At 44.2% G+C, this 18,450-nt stretch overlaps 1 protein-coding gene across 1 annotated transcript in view; it reads left to right on the top strand.

Annotated features, from left to right (window-relative positions):
- The window catches only part of TRHDE (thyrotropin releasing hormone degrading enzyme), a 2,026,389-nt gene that overhangs the window by 1,659,533 nt on the left and 348,406 nt on the right, over positions 1-18,450 (top strand). The gene's annotated exons all lie outside the window — the stretch shown is intronic.

The raw sequence follows: 18,450 nt of genomic DNA, 5'->3' as shown, positions 1-18,450 counted from the left end.
AGCCTCCGTGCCCACATCTGTAATACGACGCGACGCGGGTGGAGAGGCAAAGGGACTGCCTCATTTGCATGGGGCAAGTGCCCATGCAAATGAGGGCACGCCCCCTAAAGATAGCGCTGGCGCTTTATGTGCGCCAGTGGAATCGGTGTTACAAAAGGGGCGTCACAAGCATCCGTGCCCCTTCTGTAATCCCAAAGAGCTCCGAGTGCGCAAAGTGGGCGCAAACACCCACTGTGCCCCGGGGCACCTTGTGTAATATGATCCCAGAAGCTGATTATGGGATCAAATAAGGATAAACAAGTGAGACCACCATAATAAATAAAGCACAAACTTGAAAATGAAATCACACTAAATCGGAGAATTGAAAGTATGAAAAGCAAGTTAATATTAAAGAAAAATTCCAGGTTTTCACGGTGTTTGAAAGAAAAAAATGAGTTAAAATATTTGATATCGAGGTCACAGACTTGCTTGTAAATGAGCCGGGCGAACTTAAACAAGAGCTGCAGGGAGCCTAGAAACTGACCCAGTGGCGGCTGTTGATTCTAATTTAATAGGGCACGGTAGTGTTCATATTTTATTAAGCGATTCTCAGTCAGGTGCACCGATGCTAACCACGTTACTACTAATTGGATCAATGGTATTTTCTCTGCAAGTTCGATGATAATTATATGTCCCGCTCGCGGCCAGAGATTCTCTTTCATGTATGATTATTAAATGACACAATATTCCATTTTTAAAATATCAAAATATATCAACTCAGAGGTATATGGAGAAGTGTACTTGTGATAGGTTTCTCGAGGCTTATGTTTACCATCTCACTACATGCCCCTGTTTAAAAAAAAGAACAATAAAAAGGAGGAAATAAAAAGAAGGGAACGAGAGTAAATAACGTGACCCAGGAGGGTGTTGGAAGGGAGGGAAATGTGTCCAAAGCGTTTACTAAATATTTAATCACGTTTAAATACCAGCATGACTCATCTTTAAGGAATGTAGCATGCTGCCATGGCAACACGGAGTCTTTACGTAGTTATATATACTACTATCGTGATCGGTAACAGAGGAATCCGAAGCATGCTCTTAGGCGAATGCAAGATGGAGTCAGAGTGGCACGAACATAGGAAGATAGGCTTTTGAAAACGAGTGAAGAAGGACCTTCGCTGTCAGGAAGAAGAATCACTCATTTCATGTTTTAGGCATCAAGGCTAGCAGTGGGTATGCAGGAATGACTGATGGAAGGCCTGGACTTTAACAAAGCTGAAATAAGGTATGCATTTGTACAATTTAGGGGAAAGCTCAGCAGGCTGGGACAAAAGTCCATATACTTAATATAGAATATAGTTAAAGAAAATCGGTCCACGCCAGACAAAGCTAAGAGTGTATCTCATTTCTTTCTGAATCAGAAAGAGCCCTCAGAATCTTGTAATGGCACAACATGTTACAAATATATTATGACCCTAAAATAGTTAGGGCCTTATTTATGAGGCCTTGCTTCACTTTTACGCTACCGGTGCATCACTTTTTGTGACGCAACGGTAAAAATGCGCCATGTTGGGCCCTATGTACAAAGAGCTGCATCTAGGCAGATGTGTCACTTTGTAAAACCCTGCGCCACATTATACCTGCACCAGGTATAATGTATGCAGGGTGGGCATTCCCCCGCTAACAGCCTTGTAAAAGTGGTGCATTAAAATCTATGAGATTTCAGTGTGCCACTTCTAGGACCCCATTGAGTCAATATCTACGCCTGCCTCCCATCAGGCATTAGGCTGACGCAGGCCCTTTCACATGGGGCATGTGGAAGGACACATTGCTGGAGGTGCGTCAGTTTTCAGACACAGGTGCATAGGCCAACCACTGACTCACACACGCCCCTCAAGTAACAGTACCTTGGAAAACAAAGTCAATGGACAGTGCATAGTGTCGTGTATGTGATGCATCTATGGCCAAGGCAAGGCTGGCTCTTTGCTGCCACAGGGGAGACAAGGTGTCGAGTCCACCAAGAGGCGATGCATCAAATCTCGGCTGGCTAGGTAGGTTAGGCCGTGTGGGCAGTGAGGCATCTTTTCTGTTCAGCAGTGCAGTGTCCATGAGTTTAGGAAGTCACCTACGTCGGTTATCAGCTCCGCAATATGCAGGCAATGGCGGCGGTGCGAGCGCTGGCGTTGGATAGATCGATAAGCTGCAGGCATCGGCAGGCATCACAGGCATCAGCAGGCATCAGAGCTGTGGTGCATGCAGGGCGGTGTGTTGTGCACTTCACAAGCAGTGCCCCCAGCCTAGGTGCCAGTCACGGCGTCACTGGCAGTGTCGCTGATGGGATCGGTGTTGTTTTTCTTGGGTTGCAGCACCAACACCTTGGAATCATGGCCCAGGAACTAGAATTGGCACACTCTGGCAATCAGGAGTCCAGCAGAGGAGTCTATGTGCTGCTTAGCAAGATGCAGGATAAGTCTTTGTGTCCCTGAGCTTAAGAACTGGAGGCAAGCTCTACTTCAAGTCATTGGAGAATCTTCTTAAGCATGATACCATAGCAAAGGAAAAGTCCAGGCCTTTCTACTGCCCACAGACAGAAGCAGCAACTGCAGGCCAACCCAGCAAAGCAACACAGAGCAAAGGGCAGTACTCCTCCTGACAGCTCTTCAGCTCTTCTTCTTGGCAGGGTCCTCTTAATCCAGAAGTAATCTAAAGTTCTGATGTTTCAGGTCTAATATTTATACCCTATTTTGTCTTTGCAGTCTTTGTTGCAAGAGTCTCTGAGCTCAGTAAAAACCAGTTCTGACCTTCCTGGTCCAGATTCACCACAGGATGTAGAGTGTGTAAAGGAGGCCCAGCCTATTCACTGTGCTAGTGAAAACTCCTCCTACCACTCTAAGTGCAAACTATGACTATTCAGCCCGGCAATAAGTCACCCAGGCAACGCAGGAAACACCTCAACCTCCCTTGTGACTTTCTAAAGTGAATGCACATCCCCAGCTCCTGTCTCTCCAAAATCAGACATAGAATACACAAACAGGTAGAGGAGCCCAGGATGGTTAAACAAGAAAAGGCCCACTTTCTAAAAGAGGCATTTTCAAACACACAATTTAAACATCACCTTTACTAAAAGATGTGTTATTAAATTCTGAGCTGAGAGAGCCTAAGCTCAAATCTCTAGCTGATCCCAATTAAAAATTACACATATAAACTGTTACAGTTGAGCTCCAATGATAGCCTACAGGACTGCAAGCCTTTGAACAGTGAAACACGAAATACACAGTATTTCACTATTAGGACATGTAACACACATCAATACATGACCTACCTTTCACAGATACTACATCCTGTCCATGGGGGTCCCTTGGGCCTACCTGAGGGGTGCCTCACATGTAAGAAAAGGGAAGTTTAGGGCCTGGCAATTGGGTGCCCTTGCCAGGTCAACATGGCAATTTAAAACAGCATGCACATACAGAACAGTGTTAGGTCTGAGACACATTTGCAGGGCTACTCATGTGGGTGCCACAGGCCCAATAGTAGCATTTAACTTACAGACCCTGGCACGCACAGTGCATATTACTATGGACATATCAGTAAATCAAATATGCCAATCATGGATAACCAATCATAATCTCAATTTATGCAGGGAGCACTTGCACTTTGGCACTGATCAGCAGTGGCACAGTGCCCAAAGCATCTAAGCTAGCAAAAACGACATCCAGTACACAGCCAAAAATGCAGGAGATAGAGGCAAAAAGTCAAGGGAAACCACGCCAAGGATGCCAAGTCTAATAGTAACACATTACTATTTTGTAGGATGTTCCTTGAGGCCTGCTAACTATAGTCATATGGAAGAAATAGAACCACAGTGGGGCATCCATCTTCTTCTGCTCTCCCTTAATGGTGGTCGAATGAGTTGGGAGAGTCACTAGGGGCACCAGAGCTGAACTGGATCAGGGATGAGTCGACCACATGATGCAGGCTTGCTTCATCATTTTAGCCAGACATCACGACCCTGCTATACGGAGGTTTGGATATTGACCCTGAGAGTCCAGTCATCACTGGAGCATGAGTATCTTTTCTAAGCCTGCACAAGGGCTCCCACCCAAAGAAATAGAAATGCACCTCAGGAGAATTTTTTCCGTGTGCAGCTGTCTCCCTGTCATCAGCAACTCAGAGATTGGAAAGAGGCTGATATTCTCCTGTTTGGCCAGCTTGACACAGCCGTGTGGCTTATTATGTTTTTTTTCTTATTGACGAAACACAGCTATATTACTCCTAGGAACCTGCACCACACAGTCCTACCAGGAATATTACTAAGAGAGTCTCGTGTTTTTAAGTTAATATATCTCCTATCCTACATTGCACATTGTAAGCAATTACCTTTTTTTGTGGATAGCTGTTAACCCTAAAAGAGCAATTTCATTCTTAAAAATAGGTTTAAGACTGAAAATTACCTTGTGAATCAGGAACTATGTATGTAAAAGCGAAGGCTGACAAACCGGGAAGAGCAAGCAAAGAAGCAAAAAGAAAAATCGGAACCACACATGATGTTCAAACACTGCTAGGTGGAATCAAAGATCCATTTGCATCACAGATATAACCATTTCATAGTACAGCTAGGGCTGCCAAGCTCTGTAACTTGAAATCCATTAAAATCTGAGAGAGAAGAACATAGAACATCACTTCATCTTTTCATGTAGTCAGATATCCCAACTTGCAGCTCCAGGGTAAAAATACCAGTACTGGTTGACCAAAGCAGCACACAAAAGGGTGAGACTGTTACCAGACTGGCATCTAATATCAGAAATGTAACAATGAAGAGTTTAAAGGTCTAAAATGTCCTGTTCTACATTTGACCATGGGAAGAAGAAGGAACTCTAGATTGTTAAGCAAGAACTAATGGTGAAGAACCATGAGGCTGCACTCTGGGTTCCTGCAAAACCTTAGCTCATGTGAAAGCAGAAAACTCACATGTTCACAAATCTACAGAAAACTATGGGTGGGCGTAACTTGCAGAGCTTCACTCCATGGAATCCTATTGAGTTACATAAAAAGTTCACAAGATTTTGTGGAGTTCCACCAATGGGCGGAAAATATGCATGGCGCACTACAATTTAGCACCAGTAGCATGAGCAGCGATAAAAATCAGAGCAAATAGCACCATGCTGTGTTCAAAAGCATGCAACCATTTGAGCTGGCTCTGCTACCGCTCGAGTAGATACTGGAGCAGCAGCAAATCTACTCAAGAGACAGCCTTCATGGCTGGCCATATTAAAAAAATCACACTAGACAATGCCAAAACGTGCTCGCATTTCTAGAACCTTGCGGGAATGTTTTTTTTTCTCGCAGCAATTGGCGGAATTTGTCCAGAACTCGAAGTTACAATAGTAAAGTAGAGTTGCTAAAGTCTTCCAATTCTGCTGGCAGACTGAAACATTCCGTCCACCCCTACATATACATTTACGAAAGTTAATGGAAGCCATTACTTTGAATAGTAGCTCTGGAAAGATGACTAGTGGTTTTTTGAATGACACATTAGTTGTGAGCTACTGGATGCATGATTTTCTCTCCCATTCATATAACTAGAGATCTATTTGGGACCATAATTTACAAAGTAGGACATTTTTTTCTTTCTTGTGATCTCTCTCATTCTTTTCCTGTTCTTTTCTCTTTCCAGCCCTTGCTTTGATTTTAATATATCCAGGAGATTATATGCTAGAGATGCTTCATTTGCTACAATGGCATGTTTCTGTGTTACATAATCTTTACCCATGGTTTCTAACATTGACGTGCCTAATAAATATGTTTTAAACATAGAAAATGTTAGATCTGTTAGACTTAAGATTGCCTTCCCACCATCTTTTTGCCTTCCTCTTCCATTTCTTCAGATTTTATTTTTTCTGTTGTTAGACCTGACAGCCTTAGGGTGGTCTTCCCCCCAACATTTTGCCTCTCTCTTCCACTTTTTCTGACATTTTGTGCTGGCCTTAGGATTCTGAACACTTTATCACTGCTAATAATGCTAAAGTGCATGTACTCTCTCCCTAAAACATGGTAATATTGCCTCATCCCCAGTTAGCATATTTACTATGATTCCCTTGTAAAGTGAACTAGATGTGCCTAGGGCCTGTGAATTAAATACTTCTAGTGGAACCTCAGCACTTATTGGGCACCCCACTTAGGAAGCCCTTTAACCATGGCTCAAGCCTGCCTTTCCAGAGCTTGTGTGTGCAGGTTACACTGTCATTTTGACCCAGCAAGATAGACCTTTTGCCAGGCTCAAGCTTTCCCTTTTTATACATGTAAGTTACCCCTAAGGTAGGCTCTGGACAACCCACTGGGCAGGATGCACTGTATGTAAAAGGCAGGACATGTACTTTTAAGTTTTACCTCTGACTTGTGTCGGATGCAACAGTGCCGAGAGACACTCTTGAGGGTGATTCGTTTGTGCCTAATAAATATATCTATTATAATAATAATACCTGTCCTGGTAGTGAAATACTCTCAAATTAATTTTCCTCTACTGCAATGTCTATTTTTCCCATAGGATAACATTGGGATTATCCTATTCCGTTTTATAAGGGTAATTTCCAATTGTGAAGAGATAGACTTTTCAAGTTTGATGTCTTTGGAATCACAATTTAAAATCACTACTTGTAGTGAAAGTTGATTTTTAAATTGCAAATCTGGAAATGTCACTTTTAGAAAGTTGGAATTTTCTTACATTAGCCATTTGGTGGCGGCTGCCTGTCTCTGATCACACCTGGGAAAGGTGACAGTTGGGCTTTGTGTATTTCTCCTAGACAGCCACACACAATAGGAGCTTAGGTTTGACTTGATGGGCCATCCTAGTAAGATGGGAGGCAGGAGCTGGACCCAGCCTCACTTATACCTTAATAGGCTGTGTCCTGTCCCCACATAAAGGTCTGCATAGCCCCCCGTAGTGAGTCTGGAGCTAGGGCAGAGCAGGAAGGGAGAATCACTGTGGACTCCAAAGGCATGTCTTTGAAGTCTCCCCCACTTTAAAGGCACAATAGGGTATAAGTACTGGACCTTAGACCCTACCACTTCAATACACTTCTGGACCTGCGGATACTCTGCCAGGTAGAAGGACTGCTGTGCTGCTGAAGGATTACCACTCTGCTGGACTGCACTCTTCTGGACCGCTGATTTGCTGTGCTGACCTGCTGCCTTCTGCCTTCTTGCCAGGATGAGAAAGACTGGACCTGGTTCTCTTGAATGCATAACCCAGGGTGAGTCTCTGGGCTAGTTGGGTGGCCTTCTGATCTGACGCCCCAGGGGCATAACAGGCTTCCAACCACCTTGCATCAACACCTGGACTCGGCCATCTGGAAGTTTACCCTGTCAAGTGGTGCTACTCTTGTCCTGGTTCGTGGAAGTGGGCTGGAGGTGCTTTGTCATCTTCTGTGGATCCAGCAGAACAACTCTGATGAAACAGGGATCTGAGGAGAGACCTATAACGGTTATATACTAACTAGGAATTTGATGGTGCGCTTAATGCTGAGGCACCTAAAGTAGCTATAAAGGGTGTGCAGTATGAAGGGACGATGGAAGAGGTACAGTGAGAAGGAGGGGTGATTTGGAGGAGTGACATGATTTTAATGAATGATTTAAAAAAGGGTACCACTATACTATGGGACAACTTGTTATTGGGTGGTCCAATTAGGGATGATTTTATCATGTCAGATTGTATGGATAATGTTGGAATTAGCCCTTTTTGCAGGGTCATCTCTGAACTTTTGGCCTTCCTCCTAGTCTTTTTTTCTGACCTGGTGTTGGTGGCTTTAAGACTGTTGGCACTTCAGTACTGCTGTCCAGTATAAAATACGTGTGCTCTCTGTGGTAAACATGGTAAGATTGGTCTACACCTGTTTGGTGTATTTAATGTACCTGTCAGTCCCCAGTAATGTGGTATCTCATATACCTGGGGACAGTAAATTAAATGGTACTGGAGGGCTTGCAGTGCTGCTTGCGCCACCCACCAAAGTAGACTTTCAAGCCTGTCTTAGGCCTCTGCCATTGCACGGCCTGTGCGCGCAGAGTTCCTGCAGCTGTGACGTGGCGCCTAAAGTGTGTGCCATGAGTGTGACCCCCTTTTACTGCATGTCAGTTACCCCTAAAGTAGGCCCTAGCTAGCCCTATGGGCAGGGTGCATTGTGGGTAAAAGATAGGACACTTACCTTAAGTGTGTGACATGTCCTGGTAGTGACGAACAGCCATTTTGGTTTCTCACTGCTGTGAGGCTATCCGCTCATAGGAATGCATTGGGTATTCCCTGATAAGTGTTTCAGTGGTAATTCCTGATATGAGAGGAGCAAAGTGGTCAAGTTTGGTATGTTTGGAATAGTGAAAATAAATGCTGCACAGTGGTGTGCGCAGATTTATTATCAATATTTTAGTAATGCCCTTTTAGAAGTTTGGCATTTCTGTGTGCTATGTGTCTGCCTGCCTGATGTGTATTGCATGTCTGGCTCTGGAGTGACAGGGGCTGTTGAGGTGTGTGGCTCCAGAGGGGCAGTGAGAGTCAGCACTAGGCTGAATAGGAGATGTGCATTTGGAGTAGTGGGAGGAGTAGTCCCCTGACCCTGAATAGGTCTGTGCCTGCATGGGTGAATACTTGCTCCGCCCCCCCCCTGTGGTGTGTCTGATAAGCGAGCCCCCACCTGACATAGGGGAGTAGAAGCTCTATAAACAAAGTGCTCCAGTACCTCCAGAACCAGTTGAGACTGGTTCCCAAAGCCCTGTGCCAGGGCAGAATAAAGGGAAAATGTAATATAAATATTGGGGCTGTGACCCCATGTTTGTGTGTGCTGTTCTTGGGTGCTGTGTGGGTGCTTACTTGCGGCCGGCAGGCTGCCAGCCTGCCATGAGGAACTGCCACTGGGGATGGACTGGCTGACCTGTGTGCTGACCTGACTGTGGTTTTCTTTGCCCAGCTTTGGCCATCTACAAGCTCCAGGATGAGAGGAGTGTAGGTGCCTTGCAGAGCAGGGCTGCCGAAACATCCAGAGGGAATCCCGGTGTGGGGATTCCCCTACCCCGCATTGTGCTAAAGCGGGAGCCTACCCCACATTTTTGGTGCCTCTAACAGAAGTGGGAGCCTATCCCTCATTGTGATAGTCAAAGAGTAAAGTGGGAGCCTACCCCGTGTTGTGTTGCCTCCGAGTGAAGCCGCCGATGAGATCGACGAAAACAGAATTCAGGCAGGGTAGCCTGACTGTGGCAGGAAACCGGAAGGAAGCCTGAGAGCGAGCGCATGCAGCGCTGCTCGAGCCTGGGGAGTGTCTGTCTGAAAAGGAGACTTCGCTCCGGAGGCCGGTCTGCCGAGTCACGGGCCGGAAGCCAGGCAAGTGCCTGATCAAAGGTGGGGTCATTCTGAGCAGCCAATTGTGCGCAACTGCACCGGAAGCCAGGCAGGAGAAAGCCTGGTTGTATATATGATTTGTTCTGCACCTTATTTTAATATCTCATTGTATGACAATGTTTTAACCAACATTATAGTGATCTGTACCTCTGGATCACTTGAATGAACTGTTTTTTATTATTACAAAAACTAATGTATGGTGTTCATGAAATATTCTATTACATTTTCAAAGGTTTCCATGTTGTTGTGGTACTAGTTTGACTGTATGATCTCCTGCAGACTTGACTGCCATATGAAGAATGTTTTGTAGAGTGACTGAATGGTCTGTTGGTAATACAATACATTTCCAAGTGGGAATTTTGGTATTACTGATCCAGCAGAACAGACGCATCACCTCTGCTGTGGGGCAAACCCCGATCAGTACTGGCACACCTCCACTGTGGCATGGATTGGACCCGTCACCAAGGCCCACATCGCTGCAGCCTGTATTACTTTCAGAAACACTCCTGTATGATGCATCTTTGGTGCAGGCCCTCGCATCCCTCATCGACAGCAGCTTCGAGAAAATGCAGGACTCTTTGAAACTGAGACAATGCTTTGTCTTCATGCTGCATCCCTGGTGCTGAACTTCTTATCGTAAGCCCCGTCAACAGGATCTTCAATGCCAAAGCAACAGGCCCTCACACCGCAGCCTCACTGCAGCTTGGAAACGATGCGTCGCCTCGGCTGAGCAATGCATCTTTGGCACAGATCAACTAAATGCTCAGCAAACCTGGATTTTAGGTACTATTGTTCAATGGGCCTAACTGAGTCCCTTTAGCCGGCCTTTGCTCCATCTCAATGGGCCTGAGCTAGTGACTTTTTCCCAGTTTGGTGCGACCAGATATCCACAGTTGGCTCTTCACGCCTCTTGGCACTATTTTTGCTAAAAAACTTCAAATCCAATTTCTCTAATTCTACTAATTGGATTTTTGTTGCTTTGGTCCTGTTTTATATATTAAAAATGCCTCTGTTTTGTAACTTTGTTGACGGCTACATTTGTGTTGTGTTTTCACAGTGCTATTGGTTCGGGTGTTGCACAACTACTTTACACATTACTTTTAAGTTAAGCCTGACTGCTCTACACCAACCTACCAGAGGGTTGGGCATGGGTTAATCTAGGATTTTCTTGTGACTTCACCTTGAGAGGAATTGTGGTTGCTGCTTGAGAAAGGTTACACCCCTTCAATCAGTAACCCAATTACATACAGAATGGTTTTCATTCTATTTTCCCCTTACCAAGTGGTGGACAACCTTGTAGTTATCCTCAGCTCAAACTTGAGAGTATCTCCATTAATTGTCCATTAACTCAAAAATGACACTTTTTTCCGTTGTACATTCCTTTAAAATTGGCTCCACAGGATCACCACATCGTAACACTTCAGCATATAGGTTTATTGTGATCATCCATGAACGCTGCTATTTTAAACTCCCTAGTATATAAAGCACTCCAGCACAATACAAACCCCAATGCTTTATCATGTAGAGCTACTATTGCCAATCTGACTTTCATTACTCCATCGTGTTGAGTACTATTGCCAGGTCGATTTTTCCAGGCTCCATTATGCAATCTCTGTAGAGCAACAACTGCCAGCTAATTATCCTATCAAAGTGCAAAAATGGCAACACACATAAACATCTGCAGTATACCACAGTGTGTACTGCAGGGCATTCACAAGGACTAAGAACTGTAGCACCAGCCTCCCTTTAACCACCCGCCACAGATCATGTCAGTGTGAAGTGAAAGATTGCAGCTATACAATCTTTAAATCATTTCTCCAAGATAACTATGAAGCCGTACCTCTATTATTTTAAGGGCTCAATTATAAGGACCATGTCCAAGAAGGTGTATATATATATGTACATATTTGTATATACGGTAGGAATAGTTAGGTCAGCTCTTCCAAGGGAAAAGCCTTTTTTGTGTTGCTAATAACTTTGGCCCCATTTGACAAATCTCCTTGAAACTTTTCAAAACGAGGTGCTACTTTTGAAATACATTGTGCATGAAAAGTTTCAGGGTTATCCGTCAAGTAGGGGCAAAATTAAAGGGGGGTCCCAAAGGCAAAAGACACATGCATTTTTCATAGATTTATTTAAACTGTTCAATGGAATTACATCAGATTTGGCAGGAAGCTAGATCTTCATATGCACATTGTGCTTTTTGTGGTTTGGTGTACTTCCAATCAATAGTTTTTGAGAAATTGAAGTTAAAAACAATATAGGTATCTGGATGGTTAGGTCCTTGAGAGGCTCAAAGACTCTCTCAGAAGCACCAATTTTAAAATGGAGAGTATGATTGGCCCAGTGAGCTTTATTTTCCTTCAGCCAATTCTCTCCTGTGGAAGTCAGACTCCTGAGGGAGCGACTGCTCTAATTGGCTGCCAGTATTATCAGAAAAATGTTGGTGGCAGCCATTCCAGGACTTGGGGACTTAGTACTCTGTCCTGAACATGTAGAAAAACGATATAAGGGACAGGATGGGGTACCCTGCCCCCCTATTTCCCATGGGAGGACCTAGAGGGGCCTCCCCTGGGTCCAAAATTAACATAAAATCAGCAGTTTCTGCCATGATCCCGCAGGACTCCCATGGTATAAGAAACAAAAATGGCGGCCAGGGTCACCCACATTGTGTAATTAAGGAGAGGGGCATGCAGCCCCTACCCGAGCCACATTTGGCCCCAGTGGCTCCATACATTAATCTGGGGAGATGACATCGGCCCCGGGGACAGTATCCCCTGGGTCCAAATCATAAAATATTGAGAGGGAGACATGCAGCTTCCCCTACTGAGCCATTATAGGCCCTGGAGAAACCACATACAGGGCTGCATTTAGTAAGTGGAGGTGTCTTGCGGTCCCTCTCCCGAGCCATCACAGGCTCCAGGGAGCCCACCGGCAGGGCTGAAATCTTTTTTAAAAAGGAGGGCTGTGCACCCACATAAAAAAAAAACTAAAAATTCACTGAAAAAAACAAATGTTAAAGTAACATTATGCATTTTTTTTTTAAATCCAGCCTCATGGTAGCAAACACAACATCTGCAGGAGCTTCAAAGATGCTCTTGCGGTTGGTAGCTAACTTGTGGTATTTCCCTATCCTTACTGATGGGGGGAGGGAAACAGGACAAAATATTGCTCATGCCAGGAGGGAGCAGAATAAATAGCTGCTCTCTGCGAGGGGGATGTGCAAAACCTGCTGGCTCCTACAGCATGCAGGGAGCTGGCTGGGGCTGTGGGGGCAATGGGACTTCCCTGCGGCCTCCAAAGTTAAGCATGGTGGGTACCCTGTGTGGGCACCGGGGCACCCACGTATTGTATGGCGAGGCCCCAGACGATAGGGTCACTGTTGCCATTATTGGCTAATTGCACCAGAGATTTCATTCTTTTAACCTTGTTTATGCCGTTTGATGTTCCAAAATTGTGCTGGAAAGGCACATTACATGGCAAGTTGTCTCCAGCTTCTTCGCTTCAGAGTTATTTTCATTGTTTCCGACATCTATATGCCATACTTTAATTGCCAGAGAACTGATTGGCCATACAGATTTTTTCACTATTGTCCATACTTTTTTCATTAAAGCTACAATATTTGTTTTTTATTATATTGTATTGCAATCTTCCATCCATTGGTTGCCTTTATCTCTCATGCATGCCATATAGTATCCTTCTCTAGTGGTTGGCGGTGTTGTTATTCTCCTTAGCTCAGACTTGAGGGTCCACTGAATCGCTACATCCTAACACTACATATGTAGATTTATCGTCTTCATCATTGGACTTGTTTTTAACTTCATTGGTTAACAGAGTTAGATGAGTACAGCTCCATAGTTAGTATACCACCTTCATGCGCTCCCTAGGGCCACCATCATAATAAGATTTTTTTAAGTACATGTCTTTATTCTTAAAATCAAGCTACCAAGTAGGGGAAAATATGTTAAATGCTCTTGCCAAATAATGCATTATTGACTTCACCGTGCAAGAGTTTAACTTGGTAGGCTGAATGACACCAACACTGCTTTTTCTTATGGAGCGCTACTGCAAATTCAAATATGAATATTGGTATCAAGCATGATTTCTTGCCTACAGATTAACCCATGAAGGGAAACTCAGTGTTACTATGTACGAGCTAAAGGCCTAATGTACGAAATGATTGGTCACAAAAAACAGTATGACATTTCTTAATGACTTTTCAATACGTGCTCTAATGTTGTGATGCAAGCTTTGTACTAATTAGTCACTTTGTAAACTCTACAGCTGCAAGGGGTGCAAAACAACCTAATAAATATTTATTAAGCAAGTTACTATTTATGAGCTCCTGTAAAGATTACAGACACATGGATGGCGGCCTGCAAGTATCAGTGGAACACAATCCTTGTGTTTACCTTCCCAAACAGAAAGCAGACATTGCTCCTTCATGAAACCAGTGCAACCTTTAAAAACATTTAGTTTAGGAGGCAGGTCCAGTCAGACATCAAGATGGCTGCACTCAAATAGAGCTCCTATTCAAGTTTTCCTTCAATTTAGCTAAGAGGGGAACAGATACGGAGAACACAGAGGCTGAAGTTCTTGGCTCAGAGACCGCAATTAATCCAGTGAATCAACATTCTTCAGCTGGCCTGTCACCACTGAAGCTCTGTGATGCATGTAGAAAAGAGACAGTGGTGGCAACCTGATCCACTTAATTGAGGTGATGGTAGGAGGAAAACAGAGTTGCTGAACATCAAAAAAGAGTTGGTGATCAAGAGCTCTCAGACATCAGTGGGCAACCCAGTGCAACCGAAAGTGGAGCATGGAGGGAAGGAAAGCCTTTTTTTCCCAGGTGGACTCAGCAACAGCAGATTTCCTTCGCCTAGAAAGTGGACCAGTATGACATTTTGAGTGACTGTCCAAAAGTGGTCTACAAACAAACAATAGAGTGTGACAGGGGCTGTGGACTTGGGAAATATCTCTCTGGCGTTGGGTGTTAAAGCACTTTTAGCTTGATAGTTTAATAATATTTGTTGATTATTGTTCATCTGTCCTTATCTCCCCAATCACTCTAGTCACCCTCTGAGTAGTTGTCTTTTTTTCTATGCTGGGGAAAGTCATACCTTGAATTTACTGCAGTTGAGTCCAGATAGTGATCATAGATGCCCACTAGGCTTGCTTGTGTTAGGAAGAAATGTGAGAAGTGCTTGCTTAAAGGGCTGTATGTATTTGTTATTCACAATCATCTTTTACAGTGAAGCTGGTAAGATTTTTTTAAATTTTATTTATTTAAGAAGTTTTCTATAGCGCTGTCCAGACCCAAGGGTATCGGAGCGCTTTACAGTAGGAGCATAGCAAATAATCATCAGATACATGACATAGGAGCGATGTAACAACCAACGAGTGTCAGAATAAAGAGCAGCCAGCTAAAGAAAATACACTTTTCTGTTTGGGGATACATGTAGGAGCAAGCAGTGGCTTCTGGACCACTGCCTGCTCCCCCCAAGATTGCCGAATGAGGACAGCTTCCCCTTAGTGAATCACTTACCTCCTCCTTTGAGGAGGCTGCATCTTTTCAATGGCTTGTGCGCGCATTACGGGCACAGCCCATTGTTACTTACCATTCAGAATCCCTTTTAGGTGGAGGCTCACCTTTCATGCCGCTTCCTAATTGCGATTCAAGGTGGGTCTAAAATTTCATTGTGCGGATCGTAAGTGCTTTTGTGAGTCACAAATTGTGTCTGGTGCACAGCAAATAGCCATTTTGTGGCAGCAAACCCCATGACTACGCATTTGGGCTCGTCAGTTACAAGCCAGCTGTCATAATAATTGCAAGAACCTAACTTGTAAATTGGTTTAGGCACAAATGTGTTAGGTGAGAAACATACGACTATTTTTATTATGATTTCGTCTACATTCCAGGGAAAACGAGGATGTAAACCAGAAGTGGCCAAGATAGGACGGGGAAAAGTTTTTTTTTCAGAATTTCAATAGAAAATACAACGCAATACATATTAATGTGAATATAACTGAGTTACATCTTTAGTGCTTGTCCTGAAATTCGGGCATGAATCAGATTTCGTGAACCTCTCTCCTTTGATCTATATCACCCTGTGATATAGACATTAGTCTGATGTGCGGCATGGTCGTTATTTAGTCTGTAGTACTGAGACAACAAAATGATTTCACCAGTGCCCTTGTGCATGTACAGAAAAAGAGTACACAGGAGCCAAACAGACAATTCCATGCAGTTTCTTGTCAGTTTCCTGAGCGTAATGTTTTCAACATAACTAAAAATATGAACATGTCGGCCAAGGGTCGTGTACTCTAGTTTGCAGCCAGCACGCTCGTGATATCATGCCTTACAAGCTCGTTTCTCAAGATATCTATTGGTCTGTGTGATATCACGTATGCATTATTCATACACATCAAGTAAGGCACCACAATCCGAACCTATTATATTTCAAGAAAAATAAATCTAAAGCATAGCTGACACATTGCCTCTCGCCGGCAATGCTGTTCATTAAATATTTACACCTAATTGTGCTGCAAATAACTTCTCGACTAAAGGTTGTGGCCTGGAATTTGTACTAACCAAGTGTTTTCTCTACAGGTAATGTTACATGGTTTCACAATAAAATATTCATAGAGTAGGATTAGCTGCACCTGCAATTTTATGAATGATTTTTGCCATTGTATTGTGATCTAATGCTTCAAAATAGATACATCCAATACTGATTGAGACAGAAGGACCGCACCATCTCTTTTTTGAGGGAGAAGGTACCCATTCGTTTTTGTCACAGGTAATCAACCAAAGAAAGTGTTTTAGGATTGCATTTATTGAACTTTTCTTTTGAAACTGCACATATACTTCTTACAGATAAGTCTGTCTGTTAAAGCTCACAACTGATCTCATACCGCGTGGGCCTAACAAGATTTCATAAAACACTTATTGAAATGCAGTCTTCTAAGGCAGGAAAAGCAGTCCCTTAAAGTACCCTCTTTTGTACCGCTTTGTTCGCCATAGGTTTGGCATGTATGCTCAGACGTGAGTCTCTTGCTCACTTTGCCACTGGATTCAAGCAAGCCTGGCTGAAGACGGCTGGAATGCCAGAAACCGGTCCTAGGAAGCTTGTTTCCAGTCCAGGGAAAGCATGGCTTGGCAGTTCAGGCTGAACTGTTCCCATGAGGCACAGGGTCAGACTGATTTGCATATGGCCATGTCTGAACTGGGGTGGCAGAGTGGGCTAAAGAACGGTGATGGATTAAACCTAGATCTTTTGACTGGGTGTGAGTGTTTGATTGCTTCCGATGCTCCGTACATCACCACCCCCTTTTGTACCGCTCTTTTGTTGCAGCACAATCACACTATTCATTTCAAGGTCTACTTTTTCAACTGATTGGCTAACAGGGTAATGAGTCTGAAGAAAATCTCTTAAAAATTATTCCAAACCTTGAGGGTCTGGCATGATGTAGTCATGAGCATTATTTCTTTAAAGCAGGATATCATGTGCGTTTAATGATTGTTTGCCACTCCCTCAGAGTTGCTTTCAGGCTTGGATAACCTATCCTGAAGATTGCCAGCCCATACCCTCCTATAATCGGCTGTGTACGTCCAATTTACTGACCCTTTTCACTGTAATGGCGGCCCACCCTGAAGAAAATAACATGTATTAGAAAACAATTGTTTGTCAGTGCTCTATGGTAAAACATACTTTTTTTAAAGGTCTTTGAAAGTTGAAGTAATAAAGGGTGGGTGTGAGGTTCACCTTTTTATGGAAAACTCAATTTTTAGGTCTTGTTGTTGAAAGATATTGTTAACTTAAAGTGGATTTAGAGCTCATCCATTGCTTCCCTTGGCTGCATTGTCACTCTTACTTGCTTACTTCCTATTCGCCAGCTTCTGTAGGCTTTCCTTCTTTTTCTTCTATTAGTCCCTGCCCTGGAACATGCATGCTTTACTTGTGTTCTTCCATTGGCCCTCTTTCAAGTGCGTGTGTCTGTCTCCCTCATATACTAACCCTCCCTGTGTTCATGTTTCTCACCTTCCCTCAGTTGCTGTTCTTGTTTCCTCCCCACCCACCCTTCTTTGTCCTTGTGTTTCCCCAGCCCTTCCCACCTGCTCTTCATTGTCTGTTTCCCCAGCCCCTACCAACTATCGTCCATTGTCTGTATGTTTCCCAATCCCCTCTTGTAACCTCCTGCTTGTGCTATGTTGCCAGCTTGATGCCCCATCTCCTCCTGCCTGCCTTCCTGTTTACAGCTTGCTCCCCCTGTCCCTCCCTCAGCCTTCTATTCTCTGTGTACTGTCCCAGCACTTCCTGTCTGGCCTCTGTTGTCAGCTTGCTTCCCCCAACCCACCTGCTGTGGTCAACTTTCTTGTCCCCCTGCCACCCACTGTTGTCAACTCGAATTCCCTATTCCACCAGTCCTCTGTTTTTGGTTTGCTTCCCTCCTCCCTCCTGCCCTCTGCTGTCAACTTGCTTCCCCAGCCCCTCCCACCCTCCATTGTCTGTGTGATTCACCCCTCCACCGGCACTCCTTCGCCAGCTCTCTGACCAAACCCCTTATGCCCTCCCTCCATTGTCAGTTTGCTCCCCCAGCACCTCCCACCTGTCCTCTGTTGTCAGTGTGCCGCACAGCACCTGCCGAGGGGTTCTTTTGTGAGCTTGCTTCCCCCCCCCCATCCTGGTTCTTAATTGTCCATGTACTTGAACAGCCTCTCCCGCCCGCCTTCCGTAGTCAGGTTGCAGTCCCAGAAAATGTATTATCTGTTTACTGCTCTCTTGTCTCTTGCATGTCCTTTCCCTCATTATGCCCTTGTCTAATTCCCTTCCTCTGTTTTGTCTCATGCCCAGCCCACTCCCTTTTGTTTGTTTTTTTGTAAATGGAAAAAGAGCATTAGCACTGACCATGACATGCCGTGTTTAAACAATTGTTTTCTGCCACGCTGCTGTACAGCAAGGCTAAAAATCAATGCCAATGCCAGTAGCTCTCATTGGCGAGACTTATTGGGCTTGCAAATGTTTTTTGCTATGGCACAATGCCATTTAATTGAGTTGCCATCTGAATTGAAACTTTCCCAGAAGTCA

Source organism: Lissotriton helveticus, chromosome 1_1 (genome assembly GCF_964261635.1).
Source record: "Lissotriton helveticus chromosome 1_1, aLisHel1.1, whole genome shotgun sequence".
In the NCBI taxonomy this organism is placed as follows: domain Eukaryota; kingdom Metazoa; phylum Chordata; class Amphibia; order Caudata; family Salamandridae; genus Lissotriton; species Lissotriton helveticus.
The sequence above is the reverse complement of the archived record's forward strand: the minus strand, read 5'-3'. Positions and strand labels throughout refer to the sequence as shown.